At 32.8% G+C, this 18,281-nt stretch overlaps 2 protein-coding genes across 4 annotated transcripts in view; one reads left to right on the top strand and one right to left on the bottom strand.

Moving 5' to 3' along the window:
• Positions 1 to 18,281, bottom strand: part of LOC129801454 (serine/threonine-protein kinase SIK3) — a 91,490-nt gene that overhangs the window by 7,451 nt on the left and 65,758 nt on the right. The window contains exon 11 of one of the 3 annotated variants that reach the window (XR_008751699.1): positions 151 to 432. The exons of the other annotated variants lie outside the window; for them this stretch is intronic. The gene's annotated coding sequence lies outside the window, so the exon portion shown is untranslated. Of the gene's footprint in view, positions 1 to 150; positions 433 to 18,281 lie in introns of those variants that run through there. 3 annotated transcript variants of the gene reach the window in all.
• The window catches only part of LOC129801466 (titin), a 38,065-nt gene continuing 19,924 nt past the window's right edge, over positions 141 to 18,281 (top strand). Inside the window, exons 1-2 of the mRNA XM_055846553.1 lie at positions 141 to 203; positions 7,340 to 8,139. The gene's annotated coding sequence lies outside the window, so the exon portion shown is untranslated. The remainder of the gene's footprint in view (positions 204 to 7,339; positions 8,140 to 18,281) is intronic.

The raw sequence follows: 18,281 nt of genomic DNA, 5'->3' as shown, positions 1-18,281 counted from the left end.
TTTGTAAAAGCAAAGAAAAGAGCCCCCCCAAAGCAGTGAAACGTTGTTCCATCAAGTGAAAATTTTGCATTCTCAGTGGCTTTTAGGGTGGATTATTCTCGAGATTAACCAGGAATATTTTTTTCGCAAATAATGGATTGTACCTTCTTCTGGGGGAAAATTTAATCTCAATGTAAAAAATTGTGCTCACGTTGAGCAGCCAAGTGAGTTTAAAAAGCTGAAATTTTTTTCTTCTTTTTCTGTGCTCGCGATTTCACTCTTCGCCACAGAAGAATAGTTTTTACCTGAAAAATTGCACCTCGGAATAAACAAATTGGAGCATCGCAGATTTTTCCTTACCCTCTCTCCCTTCGCTGCAATTGCCAATTGAATTTTAGAGATTGAATTTTTCCTCGCAAATGAAAATAATTCAACTTTATGGGCTTTCCGAACCTAAAAAGACAAGAAAACCTTATAAGGTGCATTGTAACTAATTACATCTTAAATTGAACGTCGATTTCAATGTAGGTTTGGCAGGCTAAAAGGGTTTTACGTGTACCCATATAAAAGAATTTATCTGAGAAGATAATCATTTAAAGCTTTTTTCACACTCATTTTGTGATTAATAGCTTGGGCTTAGAATTTAAAAAAAATAAAAGAAATTGTGAGAATTGTAAGACTTAATCGGATTTTTTTAATAAAAGAAATTGCATAGAAAACACGAGAAATATTTAAAAGAATATGTAATAATTTTAGCTTTGCATCTTATGAGCTGTACACACTTACGACTAAAGTCCAGAGACGACTAAGCTTGGTCACACTACAAACAGGGTTTAGCATTCACAGCGACTCACTAAACTTAAGTGTTGAGGACCTTTATGTAGCTATTTTTATTCAAATGTACTGTTCTCAAGGGGAGAATAAGTGGCTCTCAGAGTGAACCGTGAGCAGCGATCGGCAAAATTGTGCCGATGTGAAGGTAACAATCGACAGACTGGAACTATTTTGCTGAGAAATCATCAGATCGGCACAATTTGGCCAGAAAATGATAGCTCAGCATGTTGAACATGCCATTTTAATTAACAAGAATCGACAGATCGGCACGATTTTAGCGAAAAATCGGCAGATTTAAGTGTTACTTTGCTCTTATTAAGTATTACGTTCATTTATGCTCGCGTAACATTGTAAATTTCCAGACAATTCCAGTGGTTTAGTGGCACTGAAAACACTAAGCTAGTTAACTCACTTGTGGCAGAGCGTTATGAGATCAGAAGATCGGCGCTCAAGTGAACCGTGAGCGGCACAGTTATCTACCCCTTGACTGTTCTATTATGTAGATATTTTATCAAGGGGGTCCGGAAATCGTCGGAAGTGGAAAATCACTCAGGGAAAATGCATCAACTTTTTCCAGAGCTTTCGGCTCAGTCTTCAAGCCTTCATCAGTGATGAAAATCAGTGGATGTTCTTCTCTGAGTTTCGTTCAACTTGGTCAGACTTATTTGGACCGGACACATGTAGAGAATGGAGAAAATGGGGATACATTTTCTCTGAGTGATTTTCCACTTCCGACGATTTCCGGATCCCCATTGATAAAATTAGATTCAGATCGGTTTTTTTTTTTAGATATTTTATTCTAATTTCTTTTAATTACAATTATTTGTGAGTTGGAAGTTTTCTCGTGATTTAAGCCAGTTTCCGCGATTTATTATTATCAATAATAGTAATTACACGATGTAAATTTACAATAAAATTCATTGCCGATAGTGTTATCGCTCATTTCAATGGTCATATCTGCATAAAATCACTTAATTCTTTAAAAATTATGTTAAGTGAGTGCCAGTAAATGCTAAGTGAGAGAAATCCGAAAAAGTTAAAATAACATTCCGGAAATGTTAATTTTACCTTACAGTATTGATTCGAAATCGGTGTAAATATTATGCTTTTTAGGTGTATTTGGGGTTAAAGTTACCCATTTTCATGTTATTTTTACCCTTAAAAAGGTGTAAAATTAACATTAAAGAATGTTGATATATTTTTACACCTAAAAAGTGTTAAAGTTATGAGGAAAAAAAGTTAAACGTACCCCCGTTTTTTTCTCAGTGAAGCTACGTTTGTAGTGTATAGACTTGGCCATGTATGAACTCAGTCATCTCTGGACTTCAGTCGTAGGTCATAGTTGTGTCCAGTAGGTAAGGGCTCAAATGGACTCAAGCTAATCCTCGTGAAGATTTAGTAGCCTGTAAAATTTCCCAGTAAGAAGACCTATTTCAAATTGTCATCCATTTAGGGCTTATTTGATGAATACATCTTAAGCCGAGAGGCGGCTTAACGTAATTCAAATATAATCAAAAGAATTATTAAACTATATTTCCGTATAGGTTCCCGTTGGAAAATTGTTAAAAAAAAAGTTGCAAAAATAGCTAGAAATATAAGAGCAGGGCTCCAGATCCCATGTCCTGTGAACCAAGGAGACCCTTTAAGCAAGAAAAAAACAGATTAAGCCACTCAGGAAGGCTTGGAGCCCGAGTCGAAAGCCTTGGGAAAAACCAATTTTTTCTTAGCTGCCCCAGCCCCTTTGATAATACTCATACAGCTAAGCCCTACGCATAAATATCCTTAAAAAATATTCTCGAGGATCAGTTTGAGTCTCTTTAGGTCTTGTTTAAATTTGTATAAATATGTACAAATTAATCAGGGGCCCATTAAGCCTAATAAAAAGTGAAGATATTTTTCGCTTTTCCTTGTAAAAATTTTGCAGATATTGCACCGCGACTTAAACAAATTTCCTCGTAGTTCTTGTATTATTTCGGCGAGCATTATGAAATATGTATTTTCAGATACCTTTTAATGGACAATTTCAAAATATATCAGACTGATAAGTCAATTCTCTTTAGGAAAAAACTTGCCAATACTCTTCAGTGACTCTGTGCAAAAACGCATGGAGAAATGAACTATCGAGAGGCCCCTGAAATTAATACATTTCATTTAATTGACTACTACGTACCAGATCTTTAAAATGTATATATTTTTGCTCAATTTCTATTTACTCTCCAGCCATTTGCCGAAAAGTTTATGGTCTGTACAATTTACGGTTTTAGGATTTTTTTCACTTTTTGCACAATTTTAAATCCGCTTAGAAAGCGAGGGTAGTTTTTCTCGAAGTGTCAAATTTAGAAAATAAAAACAATTTAATTAAACGTTAAAGAAAAGCATTTTCCCTAAATCCCGTCACTACAGGGTGGGTCAATTATACTGGAACACTGAAACTAATTTCTGATCGATTTTCTAATTCACTGGTAAAAATAAAAGGATCAAATTGATCTAAATTTGATCCTTTTGCAAAGGATAGATCAAATTATGATTAATATAAATTCAAAGTTTGACATTTCATCCATCCTTACCAGGCTGATGAAATTTTGCCTGGTAGTTTATTTTAATAGCTCCAGCTACAAGCCCATAGAAGTAGGGTGGAATCACCAGTTCTCGCCAGTGCCCCACTTCTCGCCACTTACATTGAAATCGCTATTTTTCGCAATTTATGAAATAAATGAGTCGCATTTTTTTTTTGTATTGTATCTGCTTCTACGCATAGAATCGAAAAATAATAATTATTCGTTTTGGATTCACGATTTTGATAACTTTTTAGAGCAATATTTTAAGCAAGTGCATCGAATCCAACATCTCTTATCAAATGTACTAAGTGTCGTCAAATTTTCATCAGGCCAAAAATACCTATTTGGGTAAATAATTTGTCTATTGAATATTTAATTGCACTTGTGGAATACATAAAATTTGTATTTAGTCAATTAATATTTCATTTTATATTATTTTTGTATAAAAATGAGGCATGGCGAGAAGTGGTAATATTCTGGAATTGATTTTACCACCTGTCGCCATATCTTTTCAATAGGCGACGCTAACTTCACTTCGTACATTCTCAGTTGTCAAATCTGCATTGTTTACTTTCTGCAAAAGCCTGATAATTTGATTTCTCAAATAAAAGCGAAGAAAAATCATTTAAAGTGAGTAATAATAGGGTGATCACAAGGAAAGAGAAATGGTGAATGTATTCTTTTCATAGCATTGCCTAAAATAACCGAGTGTAGTTCTTTTCAAGTGGGTGGCGAGAAGTGGTTACAAATTTTACAAAACTGGCGAAAAGTGGTAAAAAGTGGCGACGAAATGGTTATTTTTGCATTATTAATAAAAATCAGTTTTTTAAGTAGTCCAGCGTTATGCTCTAGGATTATTTTTTTCACGTATCTAGAGCCAATACATCTAAGTAACTTTGTGTCAAATTTGACTTATCTTGTAACAAGGATTCAAAAGTTATGATTAAATGAATTTAATTTTTTCCTAAACATGGCGATAGCCGGTTATTCCACCCTATTAACGATTTACACAATCTCAACTTCTGTGGACAAAGCCAATTTTATCCATTTTTGTTGTCGGGAATAGTTTGCTCGTCGAGAATTCTTTACCCTTAAAATTCAACTCATAATCAAATTTGGGAAGGTACTCTCCTTTCGAACGTTCATGCCTTCGAATAATGTGAATTTTCTTTTATTTTTCCTAACAGATTTTACTTAATTATCATATAATTATTAATAATTGATAATAAGCTAACTATAGAAATGTGTAAGTCTCCTAGGAAAAGTAAAAGAAAATTTACATTATTCGAAGGCATGACCGTTCGAAGGGAGAGTACTTTCTCCTATTTATTCAAATTTCTAAGCACTCCGAGGTTGTCTGTAAATAAACTCAGTTACCATAAGACGGGCTTCAGATTTAAGGTTTAGCCACATCGATTAACTTTAAGTCTTATTAAGTAAGATTTTTGACAAAATTTTGATTTGAAAGTAGGTGGAGCTTAAATCTTCAACCTTATAGCAATAAGCTTTAGTAAGGCAACCCTTACTATTCGGAACGCAATGTCTTATATTTCCAGGCCAGCGTCTCTGGTGGTAGTCGTGGTGGCGGAAGCGATTGTTTTAGTTTAGTTGATCGTGCTATTTCAATGTATACGGACGTGAGTTCGCCGTTAGTCGTACAAGTAGTAAGACGTACTGCGGGGAGTTCGTGATAGTCTGAAGCCCGCACCAAACGATTGCACAAGGAGGTCATCTCCTGATTAGGGGAAAGTACTCTTCCTTCGAACGTTCATACCTTCGAATAATGTGAATTTTCTTTACTTTCCTAAGAGACTTACACATAAATATCACGTAATTATCAATTAATAATAATTGATAATAAACTAACTAATATTTAGTAGAATTGTTGAATAGTAGAATAAATATTGCTTTGCTTCCTATTCGGGGTACTGATCCATTACATTGTAAAGAATCACTAATTTTTTTTGTTATTTGGTATTTCGTGTCCTACAGGAAATGGGCTAAACTTCTACTCTGAAAGCCGTGTAAGTTAATGTCGGCTAGGAGCAGGGGGGTGAAATTAGCTCTGAAAAATACGACCGGTTTTTGTGTAAGTTTTTCCCTGTTTTCGTACATATTTCACGAGATATCTTTAAAACTACGTAGGTTGCCAATTTAGGGTTTTCGGTTGCCTCTTCGTTATTAAATTGGCTTTTATCTTGTATTAGTATTTTTGGCTAATTCATTCTACAATGACAGAAAACAGCCAATAAACTCAAAAGTTTTCTAGGTTCGATAGAAACATATGGGAATGCCCCTGACTAGGAGCGCTTTAAATGTGAAATAAGGAGATTCTTTGAAACACAATTCTATCCCTAAGTATCTTGGAGACACTCTTGACTAGGGGAAAGTACTCTCCCTTCGAACGTTCATACCTTCGAATAATGTGAATTTTCTTTAAGTTTTCCTATGAGACTTAAACATTTCTATTAAATATTAGTTAGCTTATTATCAATTATTGATAATTATGTGAGAATCATGTGGAAATTTCTTAGGAAAAGTAAAAGAAATTCACATTATTCGAATGCATGAACGTTCGAAGGAAGGGTACTTTCCCCTACAGTCATTCGTACAAAACCTTTTGCAAAAAGTAAAACATAAAACGCACAATAACTTAAAGTGGAAACTAGTTAATACACAATAGGGAGCTAAACCTCAGATCAAGCGTACTTAATCTTAAAAGTTGCAGTTCAATTGACTCACTTTGTAATACTGTAAAATAATAATAAATTAATAATTATACTACAAATGCTTATCACTCATAACTAAGATTCCCATCCATTAATTTGTAACAATATCTTAGTTTTGTTTTATTTGCCTAATCCTACGAGAATTTAAGAATTATAGAATACTGAAACAAAATATTAACGCATGAAAAATCTTCGTCAGTTAATATCAAAATTTTTGGATATTAAAAAAACAATTTTAATTTGAAAACATCATGGAAGCGTGAAATTAGAAATAGTAAAATAGACTCTCTAATTTTGTCAATTTCCAATTGACTAAAATTATTTGTCTTTTATTACCCAATTTAAGTTAAGTACGAGTGAAAATGTTGTAAGGGAAGTGTATCAGCGATCGGCAGTGTTCCTCGGATCGTCAGGTTAATAGCACATTGTTGCTCCAAATTAAATGATTTTTTAAAAATTATTAGCTACTTTTTACCATTTAACTCTCACAAGAATACAGTGCATTAACTCAGATTTAATTTATAAAACCAATTTTCCCTGAGACACTTGATTAAATTTCTGACGATCCGAGGTACAGAGTGCAAGTTTGCAATTACACATATTTTTTATTAATTTAATGTAAAAATTAAAAATTCAAAAGCACAGATATAGTTAAAGGGATCACTAATGTATCAATTAGCAAACATAAAAATACCAAATAATGTTTTGTGGATTATATTTTCAACTTAATATGGAGCATGTCTCTTAACATTCCGATCCGGGGTACTCTTCCCTTACTGATATTTAGTTTATATGGTTTATATCAAATAATAATGCGATAAAAATTAAGACGCATTTTCGAAAGTTGTCAGGAAAAACCTTCATCAGAAAAGGTGCATGGATTCAAGAATAAAATGACTAAAAGACATTTTTTTTGCAGATTTGCGAATGTCGGTATTCAAACTTTTCATTAGAAACCACACCTATTTATTCTTTTTATTCAAATTAACAATATTGTAATACTCTTTTTACAATGAATCTTTATTTGTGCATAAAACGTTGTGGTGCCTTTTAAATTCCATAAAGCTAGTAAGAAATTTTTGAAATGCAATTCGAAAGCCCTATAAAATATTTTAAACAACTTTCAAGGCTGAAATCACGTTCTAAAATAATTTCTTGATGTGGTAGCAATACAAATCTGTAGAGAAACACACCCATATAGTTTTATTAACAATATTCTCCTTTCTTATTTTCTATCAGGAAGAGGCAAAAGATACACCAGTCTTGGAGAATTTCTTGATGCTGAATTTTTTCTTTTCAATGGATTAATGGACCGCCCTGCAGATAATAATCCTGCGTAGAGAGTGGTTTAGAAAAATAATAGAGGAAAACTCGGTTTCTGTTTTTCTTCTTTGGAGTGAATAATAGTGACGAAATTTGAATTAATGCAAGAGTGCAAGAAGTATTAGAGGAATTGTACACATATAAAATAGTGTTTTAAATTGTGTTTGTATTGTAAAAATCCTTGAAGTAGCCGCCGAAGAAGCGAGTGATTGCATATTATAAAGTGAAAAGCTCCAAAGTAAGTGGTGCGAGAGTAATTTTCTGCACTGATTTTCATATACTCTTGTGGTGTAGCAATTTGAGTTGTTGCATTTTTCGTATCAATTGTGTACTGTGTGGAATTGTTATGCAACAATATCTGCATTGGTGACTTGGCAGCACCATCTCTAAAGTGGAAATACCTGAAGGAATTCACGGTCTGTGCAGTGGGTAAAAAAAATAACAAAGAAGTTCCTGAAAGTAATCTGGCTAATTCTTAACAGTGAGTGAATATCAGGGAGACAACTGAAAATTCTTTGTGACGCGCGTAGAATCATGCAATTCCTTGCAATTGGAAGCAGATTCAACGGGAGTCCGAGAGAATATTAAAACTTACATCACGAGTGTGTTAATGTGAAAGTTAAGTGTACGAAAGACTTGGCGCTTTTAGTAATACACCATCAAACCGAGCCGATCTACTGGTGACAACACACTGCACTGGTCCTCAGCTGAATCGCGTAAGATACCTTTTTTTTATTATTTTGAAAACGGAATTAACCCACATTTGCCTATTGCTTAAATTTCTTTATCAACTTCACGTCAATCAGTGGCACCGTCCATATACCAAATTTTCTGTCATCTAATCTTCACCATTTTCTTTCATCATAAAAATATTGAGAGTATTTTTAAAACTCACAAAAGACAACTGAAGTATAGACCACTTTCATTTGGTGTTGTAAATCTAAGATTTTATGATTTGTCTTAATGCTTTTAATAGTCAGAAAATAAGCATGACTCTTTCTGGAAAATCTCTAGGGGAAACTGGGGCAGTACTAACCATGGACTAATTTGTAAACATTGCGACTCTTTTAATTAGATATTAGACTTCAGAGTATACGAGACCTAAATGAATTCATAGTTACTATAGAAATTTTTGTCCACTGAAGAAATGATCGAAATAAGTCCAAGCAGTGTTTACAACTACCCCATGTCCGAATCCTGTCTCTAATGGATTAATATTCTGGTATTTTTTAGTCCTCGCCTTGGACTACAAAGTGCTTCATTTAAGAAAGTCGAATGGATTTGCATCCATGCAGTTGATTCAGGAAACTACTGCCAGAGTTCCCTAATGCTATACCCTGACTGGTATGATAGTGTCTTAAAAACATAAACAAATTATATTAAAATTTATCCAACTATTGGCAAAGACAATCAAAACCGCTGTCAAGGATCCTTATAGTATCTACGAATTCTCATATAGGTTTCGTCTTCTGGCTGGAGTCCAATATCGAACTAAAAAAATCGCAGCGTTCACAACAACCCCATGTTTACTACGGGATCTGAAAACTTCGTATTTTACATTTCGTATTTTACATGTTCGTATTGCAGAGACTTCGTATTTCAGTATATTTCATATTTTACCATTTAGTATTTTACATTTCGTCTTTCATAAATATTTTGCAGAAATTAAATAGACGCTACTGATAACTTCCCAAAGCACAGAAAATTTCCTTTTACCCCAAACAGACAAAACTGATAATTAGAGCTTGAAGTTCGATTTTAAACTCAGACCCGAGAAATGTATGACAGACGAAATGTTCAATTTTTGTACAAAATGTATGAAAAACGAAATGTAGGGGAAACTGGGGCACCACCAAACACGGGGTAGCACCAAACACTAATTTTTATTTTTAAACAACTTGGACTATCTCGACCATTTCATCAGTGGACAAGCATCCCTACTCTGATAAAAATCCCTCGTAAAAGTTTTGTAAAATCTCGTTGCCCCATATAGAAAAGTAACGAGATGTTTGGTTACACCTGTCGCCATAGGGATTTTTGTAAAATCTTCTCATTTTCAACAAGATATCTTGTTGATACCGGATACTTCACATTTTTTACTAATAATATACAAAATCTTGTAAAAGTTTTGTTAGTATTATTTTTTTTATTCACCAAAAAATGACGATTTTGTAGTCGGAAATGGTCTCTAAAGTCCTATTTAACCATTTCCTGCAGACAGCATACCGGCATATAATTGCTATATAACAAAAAGCATGAAAATCGTGATTATTATATCCACTAAATTGATAAACAATTTGACAGAAAATATTCCAAGACCATTTTGAGAGAAAGGGATAAAAATGAAAGAGAGAACGATATATTTTGCAATGCCATCTATTGAGAAATTCCTATGAAAACCAGATTTTGAGAAAACTTTTACAAGAATTTTGTTAGAATTTTGGTGGATTCGGTTTCAACAAGAAATCTTGTTGAAAATGAAAAGATTTTACGAGAATCCCTATGGCGACAGGGGTAGCCAAACATCTTGGTACTTTTCCATATAAATTGAATTATTTTACAATTTTTTTACGAGATTATTTACGAGATATTTTTTCAGAGTATGCCTATAAATTTCTGTAAGTCTTGTCCTCTGAAGTCGAATATCTGATTAAAAAATCGCAGTGTTTGGTGGTACCCCGTGTTTGGTGGCGCCCCAGTTTCCCCTAAAATACGAAATCTAGAATACGAAGATTGCGCAAACTGTTTACTACGGCCCCAGATTCCCCTATACCATGTCAAGAAAATTGTGTAATAGTCCAAGAAGTATCAGATTTGAATGAACTGAAGTGAAACTTTTGCTTTCTTCTGTTGTGGAAATTTTAAAAATAGAACTAAAAAATAATTAAACACTTGGGTGATTGTAAAAAAATAGATTCACTCAATTAAGAATATTTAGGAATTATGTTTTTACTTCTTTTCATTGAGTACAAAGTGATTATCTAAAAATATTTTTTTACAGAAATATTTTTTTTGCTTATAGTAAAAATTAACCCAAATTCCTCTATTATCAATAATATCAAAAACATAGCATTTTAAAAGAAATTGAATAAGGCATTATGTGAATTAATATGTGACGAGCATATCACAAAATTCTCTGTTTTCCGATTATAATTAAATATAATAAATTTTTAATAAAAGCTTTGTATCTTGGAAAACCCACTATATTATAAATAATGAATTTTAAAAAAATTACCTGCGTTTATAGAAAACATTTGACCGATAAAAGTTTAAGGATTATAAAAAGAATTTTATTTAAACCTAAAGTATAGAAATAATTTTATTACTGACTTAACGGTGTTATCACACTTTCACATATTTGATTCTATCTGAACCTTAATCTTTTTGTGTCTTTGTAAGGTGCTTTAAATTTAAGTTGATTTTAAGCATTAGGATAATATGGGGTAATTTGAAACCATTTCCATCCAATTTAGAGTTTTGAGAGTTACTCAATGTTTTAGATGTGCAAAAAAAAAACTATGAAGAATAGCTGTTGCTTTTCTTATTAGGGGGAAGTTGGGCACCTCTGAATTGGGACGGTTTAAAATTGGGCATTTTTCTTCTACTTTCAAATGGAACTGATCCATACTATGATATAATTTAGATCCACAAACCAATTGTGAAACTAAAGTTCATTATGAGAAGATTGAGTTCCATTTTTAAAAATAGGAGAAAAAGCTTAATTTCAAAGGTGGCCCATATCCCCCTACCCAACTTTTTCTTCTATTTCGTAGTCTTCCTTTTCTTTTTACCCATCTGAAACAGTAAGGAAATCTCTTATATTTTCCAAAGGAGAAATAGTTCAAAATTGAGCCATTTTACCCTAATGCGAAAAATTATTGCGATTTTCATAATACTTATGAATGCGAAAACATATGCTTAAGGTCAATTTAAACTTGTTTTATTTATATATACATAAAAATAATGCTTTTGAGCGTACGCTCTTTGAAGCATATTGGAAGAAGAAAAGCGTTAAAATGCATAAAGTCAGTAAGCAAAAAATTTGCGGCCACCGCCGTCTAAGTGTCAGTAATCAACCTCCAGAGTAAAACGGTGAAAAATTCTGTAGTAGGTAAATTTTAAATTTTTATTATTGAATAAAAAAACTTTAAGGTGACAGATTATTATTATAATTATTAATCGTATCGAGATATTGTAATACAATGTAATCATGTTTACAATGTCTATATCCCGTGTTGGAAGGATCTGCTAAGTCCATTGTAGACCGCCTAGGAGCGCCTTCCCCGCTGTGTGTGGATGCTTCTTCCATGCTCCCGGAGTTGTTGGGCGTAGGCGGTGCATTATATTACGTTATTATTGCATATGAAAATTGTCTTAATTAGACATTCAGATTTTTTTTTTGCACCGGGCGGGACTCGAACTCACAACAGTAAGTCGAGCCGGGGAATCGATCCGTCAAAGAGACAACGGCCTTGCCTATTGCGCCACTGATTCCTCTCAGTGACAGATAATCCTAACTGGCTTATGTAGGTGAGATTCTTAACTTAAGCTAACTCGGAATGCACAAAGTGGCATGTGAAACACTCACTATATCTTAGAATTTACATGATAATTTTTGTTAATGTCTCTTAGATCGGTGAATTTATCACATGATAAACTCACAATCTCAGAATTCATACCCTGGTTCCTCTATGGAAAGTTGTACCACTATTACTATTTTATTATATAATTTTTAAGCCTCTCTGTAGAATGAGAAACCTTGTCTTTTAATCGAATTATTTGTTCGTAAATTTCATTATGTATGTAATATTGTAATGAAAGTTGCTGGAAGTTTGATGTGTTTTTTTTAGTAGTTTTATTTCGTATAAATAGTCACAATATCATTGATTTTTGGGAAACTTTCAAATAATTCACTATTATTTCTACATTCAAATACTCTCATTGAAAATTTTCTCCTTATGCGATCATTTTGTGCAAATCTGTGGCATAGAGAGACAAATCAGTGATTTCTGGTCGATTTTTGTGATGGTGTCTCTTTGAATGAACGATTCATCAGACACTTATTTCCCAAATACACAGGAGTGGCTATACGATGTATATACGATAATTTGCGACAATGATGGTTGGAAAAATTCAAGTTTATGACACGCGAAGACTTGGATGAATTCAATGAAAATCCATAGAAATCAACACAGAAATTTGTGTGCGATTAATTAAAATCTCAGTGAATTTTCAACTTCTCTTTATAGTTTATTTTATACTATGATTTATTCAGTGACCATTGTTGAAGCAGAGCGTCTCATTGAAATTTCGTTTGAGGTACATTATATCTTTTCACTTTTTACTAGACAGCTTTTCATTAAGTCTCTACACTACACCTTCCCCTGTGTGGACTTAACTCTCGCTTCATAAATAATATTGAAGGTTTTTGTGCTATAATTTCCAACTTAGTGGTCTAATATAATTATTTCTATAATTTGTATATTAATTTTAATCTTGCATTTTACAATGAAAGACTTAGAAAAAGCACTGCAATTCACTCTTATGCCCTACGCACAATAACTTTTGTTTGTAAATATATTTTCAAAATTTTTCTTGAGAGAGAGCGAGATGATTAGATGTAGATCTCACTCACTCTCATTAAAATGTCAAAAAAACATGTTTACTAAACAAAAGTTGTTGTGCGTTTGGCATAAGAATTGTCAAAGGAATATTTATAACTGTGATATTTTTAAAACACCAACACACTTTTTTATTCAAACTCACATGTTGTATTAAACGGAAAGGTTAAGTTATTCTAATGTGTTTTTGATTATGACAGTATAACCAGACGATTGAATTTATTGTTTTGTGACATTTCAGCCTATATTGAATAATACACTTTTTCACGACATTCTCATAAGAAGCCACCAATTCTTCCTCCACTTCTTAAAAAAAAACTCACCAATTTCTTCACTAATGAATTTGTAATGAAGTGATTGAGGTAAAACCACATTAAATATTAAATCATCACACTTTTCATTCGCGCGCTCACACACAATCTCACCAAGCATTGTGAAATTGCCAAGGAGTTTTGTAAAGTTTTAATAAAAAAAGTCAACGAGTTACTTTAAAATCATTTCCAGTATCAAACTCGTTTTGCCAGTGACTTTATTGATAATTAATTGACCACTATTTGACATTGATCAGTCGTAGAGATTGAAAAATTGGCGGAATATTCTTTAAAATTGTTTCTTCGGGTTTCACGCTTTCCATACGTTGAGCTCTTTTCAAGTCTCTAAAATTATTGTACTCCAGAAGCATCATTGTCTCTTTGCAATTCCTCTTTTGACAAGTGCATTGACTTTATTCGTGTGTGTCTTTGAATGTTTGTGTTTAAGAAACCGACGTGAAACAAAAAGAGAAATAAGAAACCAAAAGCAAAAAAAAACCAAATGAAAGTACGAAAACATTTTTCAAAAGAAGTGCGAACAATGTAAAATTGACTTCATTTTTAAGAAATGAATCTAAATTTTGCTAAAAGAAACAAGAAAAGTCTCCGATAAATTAATTTTATTGAAATACTAATATTCCTCTCGATCTTTCTAAACTTTATCAAAGAATCCAAATCGTATTTTTCTGCTATTTGACACTTCCCCATCGTATTACTTAATATTTCGCATCTTATTAAAAAAGTTCACTAAGGTAAAACGAAAGTATCATTAAATTCAGTATCCAAATTAATTGCCCTAAAGATAGCGAGCAATTGTATATATAAAGAAGAAACCATATAAGTAATATAACTTTGAAAATTATTATAAAAATTCAATCACGCAAAATCACATATTATACTTTCAAAGTTTAATATCGTGCATTTAAAATCCTAATGGGCAATTAAATTTTATCCAATAAGGTCTATAAATTGTCTAATGAATCTCTTGCTATGATATTTTAAAGTAGCAATTAAGAGTGGTATTTACAGCCACATTAGCTAAATTTCGAGTATTCATCACAGAAATTTTAAATTGAGTTCATTGCACATTTACACATAAGGAATAACAACACGGATAAAACAGTTTTCAATAAAGAGTATATAATATGTAATATGTATATGTATACATACACACAATTGTGTTAAGGCCATGGAGGCGATTAATATAACCCCACCTGTAGGGGGATTCTGTAACAGTATGACAATGTCATATGACAATTTAAAAAGTGTTTTTGTGGTAAATGTAGAAGATTTAGTCGTAAATCCGATTCTTATCAGCTAAAGAGCTTCATAGGGCTTCTTGCAATAACCATTCGATTCTTATTTGGGTTTTAATGTTGTTCTGCTTCTGAATTTTCACCATGAAAATTTATCATATGACATTGTCATATTATTACATAATTGTCATACTGGAGAGAGAACGATAAGAGATATCGACAAGCGGTTTTTGGCAAAGGTTAAATGTTGATGGCCGGCTAGAAGTTGATGATGTTTGTTTCGTCGCACATCCCCTGCCAACATTTCGGAACACCCTCAAATTTTGTTATTTCAATATTTTTCCGCCATGGCACAAATCGATCTTAAATAATTAATAATAATCGGTTTCAAATAATAATCGTCAGAATTTAACAATCTTGGGTGATATGGAGGTGTCTTATTAAATGCTACAACCCTTACAAGCATCCCAACTTCAGATGAATAATTTTTATAATGATAATAGGGGAAAGCGCGCTACCTTCGGACGACTCACTCTTCGTACAATTCAATTTTTTCTTCGTGTTCCTTGTGGATTTCACCCATAACTCTTTTCTCAAATTTTAAGGAATTGGACTAGCTATTAAAATATATTATTATAATGGACTAAATTCATTTATAACACATTGAAAAAAATTAATTGAGCGAAGCATAAATCGTCCGAAGGTAGCACGCTTCCCCCTAATAATTTATTCAAACCAGTGGCCTTTCGATATTTTCCATACGTTTTTGCATAGAGGCACTGAAGACTAATGGTAAGTTTTTCCTAAAGAGAATTGACTTATCAAACTGATATATTTCAAAATCGTACAGTAAAAGCTATCTGAAAATACATATTTCATAATGTTCGCCGAAATAATACAAGAACTACGAGTAAATTTTTTTAAGGGGGTTTCCCGAATTATAAACCCAAGACTTAGCTGTTTTTCCCGATTTTTTTTGGAGGAGAAGAAAACGACCAAACCTTATGAAATTTTGGGTATATATTTATACACATTCAAAGTGCTTAAATAATTTTTTTTCGAAAGAAATATTACAAAATGGCGGAATAATCAGTATTTACTGTAGCGCTTCGTCACAGTACACTCTAATTGGCGGGAAATCTGTAGCTTATAATTTTTGTCTGAAAAAAAAACCAAATTAATTTTCAAAATTCATAAGTTTATTTCATAGTTAAACCAAAAAAAACTGAAGAAAATCATAAAATTGGACCTTTTTCGCAGGTTTAAAAAAAATAGGTTTTTGTGATAAAATTTTGACTTTAACATACTGTAAAAATTAGAAAAAAAGAGATTTTCTGAAATCATTTAGGTTCAAACAGAAGAGCATTTAATTCTGAAGAAAATAAGCCCTTATGCGTTTCAATCGGTCCATAAGTTTTTTTGCTATCTTTCCCGCCAATTCGACAAAATCTTAAAAATGAGAAGTGGAGAAAATGAGCTTCAAAGTTTTGTATGTTCGTCCAGGCGCTTGCAAAACTGCTATGCGCTCCTTTGCTTTCGGCTCTCTATCTTCGAAAATACTTGGAATAGAGTTCTAAAATTTTGGAGGTGTAATTCTTAGATAGTTTATCTATCGATTTAAGCAATAAAAAATATCGATTTCCTTTTATCTTGTAATTCGGGAAACCCCCTTGAGTCACAGTGCAATATCTGCTAAATTTTTACAAGGAACAGTGAAAAATAGCTTCACTGTTTATTAGATTTTATGTGCCCTTGATTCAAACTGTACATTTCCCACCCTCCCATGCGTCTGCCGACGTCTTAGCGTTGATAACCAGCCTCTGAAGCCAAACGGCAGAAATGCTTCTTCACTGGCTGTGTAATCTTTCAAACATTTGATATTACAAATTTGCATTCACAATTTTACAAGGCTGTTCGCGAACTTAAATTTATTTAAGGCAAATTAAAATTATTTTAATTTTAATTTTAATTAAGAGAATTAATAATGTTGTAGCTGATGGGTCGCATTATAAAAAAATATCTTGAGCGGACTAAAATTTTGGTTTTTATTAACCGATTTGGATTAAATTTTCAGTATGTTGTATCCAAGACCGAAAACTTTCTAATGATAGATCGCACGCCTCCCAAATCCGCCTCTCTACAGTTTTTGAGTATTCTCGAGAGTTTGCGGTTTTGCAAATACTTATGTTTGTATGTATTCTCAGGCTTCGAGAATTGATTTGAGATTAGAATTCTTAGAGTTATTGAATATCATAATTTTGTTATGGAATTATGATTTGCTTTCCTTGGGACTTTGTGGTTTTGTCAAAAATGTTTTAGTGTTCCTTGATCTCAGCACATTCTTTTAACATTCTTAGGACGAGTTGGACATAATCGATGTCGCAAAAGCAAAAACGAGTTTTTTTGACTATATAAGTATAGTTACAAAGTTATTTTGTCCTCTAAATAGTCAGAAAAAATTAATTTCGTTTGTAGGACATCGATGTCCCATTCGTCTTTGAAGGGTGAAAGACTCTCAGCCTTGCTCTCAACTTCGAGGATATGCTTTTTGGGTCTCTTTGGCTTCACAAAACTTTTTGAAACTTGTTGTAATTTTTGGGTTTCTCGGGCGTTTGATATGGGTTTTCTTAACATGTTGTTCCTTCGATCAGGAAAATAGTATTTGCACCTTAATTTTCATTTCATACTTCAGACGGTATTTACGAAAAATGTCTTGGTTTTAATGTCGTAGGGTGTCTTTACCAAGTAAGATAGCACGAAGTAATAGTGTAGCATGACCTGGGATGGTACTTTATGAGTGGTTAATTTGACAAATAAATGAAAGCCCAAAAGCATCATTTCACACTAAGCTCTTTGGTATTTTCTTTGCACGCACGCTTATTTAATGTTTATTTTAATACCGTACCGCTTTGCGAGAAAGAAACTGACACGGGTGGAATTTCAATCATATCTCTTCGTGGCACAAGTTAATTGTTAAGTGCATTTTTCTTGCAAATTTTTCCGTTCAACTTAGCGAGCAAGAAAATTCTATACCGTTCCAACAAAAGTGTGAAAGTGTTCTTCTTGAACTTCAGAAAAATACATAAAATAAAAATCAAATCTTGTGAACATTTTTTTTTCAAGAATTAATCAATTCCCCTTTTACTTTTCTGAGATGACAAAAAAAAACTAATTAACTTGCTTAAGGTTACCAGGAAATGTCCAAACGAGACACACAAATTTTCTCATTATCTCTTTTATGGTTCAGAAAATTGACCATGACGGTGTATTGCTACACTTCTAGACTATGCAACTTCAATGTCATTACTTCCTGAATCCCTAAATTGATCTTCCTGGTGGTCATGCTTAATGTCCAACATTCAAGTCTCACGCATTGAAATAACCCAGAGACCCCCACATTCATTGGGCTTGTGTGATGAAGCAATGGAATTCCGTGACAATCTCTCGGAGAAAAAAGAAGCCGACGAAGAAGTTTTTTCGATCTTCTCCGAAGCAATATTCACTTGAAAAATTATCTAACAATTTAACATCCAACACCAACTTTAAGTAACACAATCCACATAAATGCTACTGTACTAAATACTGGTAAAAAAAAATTTACTGTTTCCGTTCCTATCTTCCTATTGAAGGAAGCTGAATAACTATAGACTTATTAAAAATTATTGCAAAA

This window comes from Phlebotomus papatasi, chromosome 2 (genome assembly GCF_024763615.1).
Source record: "Phlebotomus papatasi isolate M1 chromosome 2, Ppap_2.1, whole genome shotgun sequence".
Taxonomy (NCBI): Eukaryota; Metazoa; Arthropoda; class Insecta; order Diptera; family Psychodidae; genus Phlebotomus; species Phlebotomus papatasi.
This window is presented reverse-complemented; position numbering and strand designations above follow the sequence as displayed.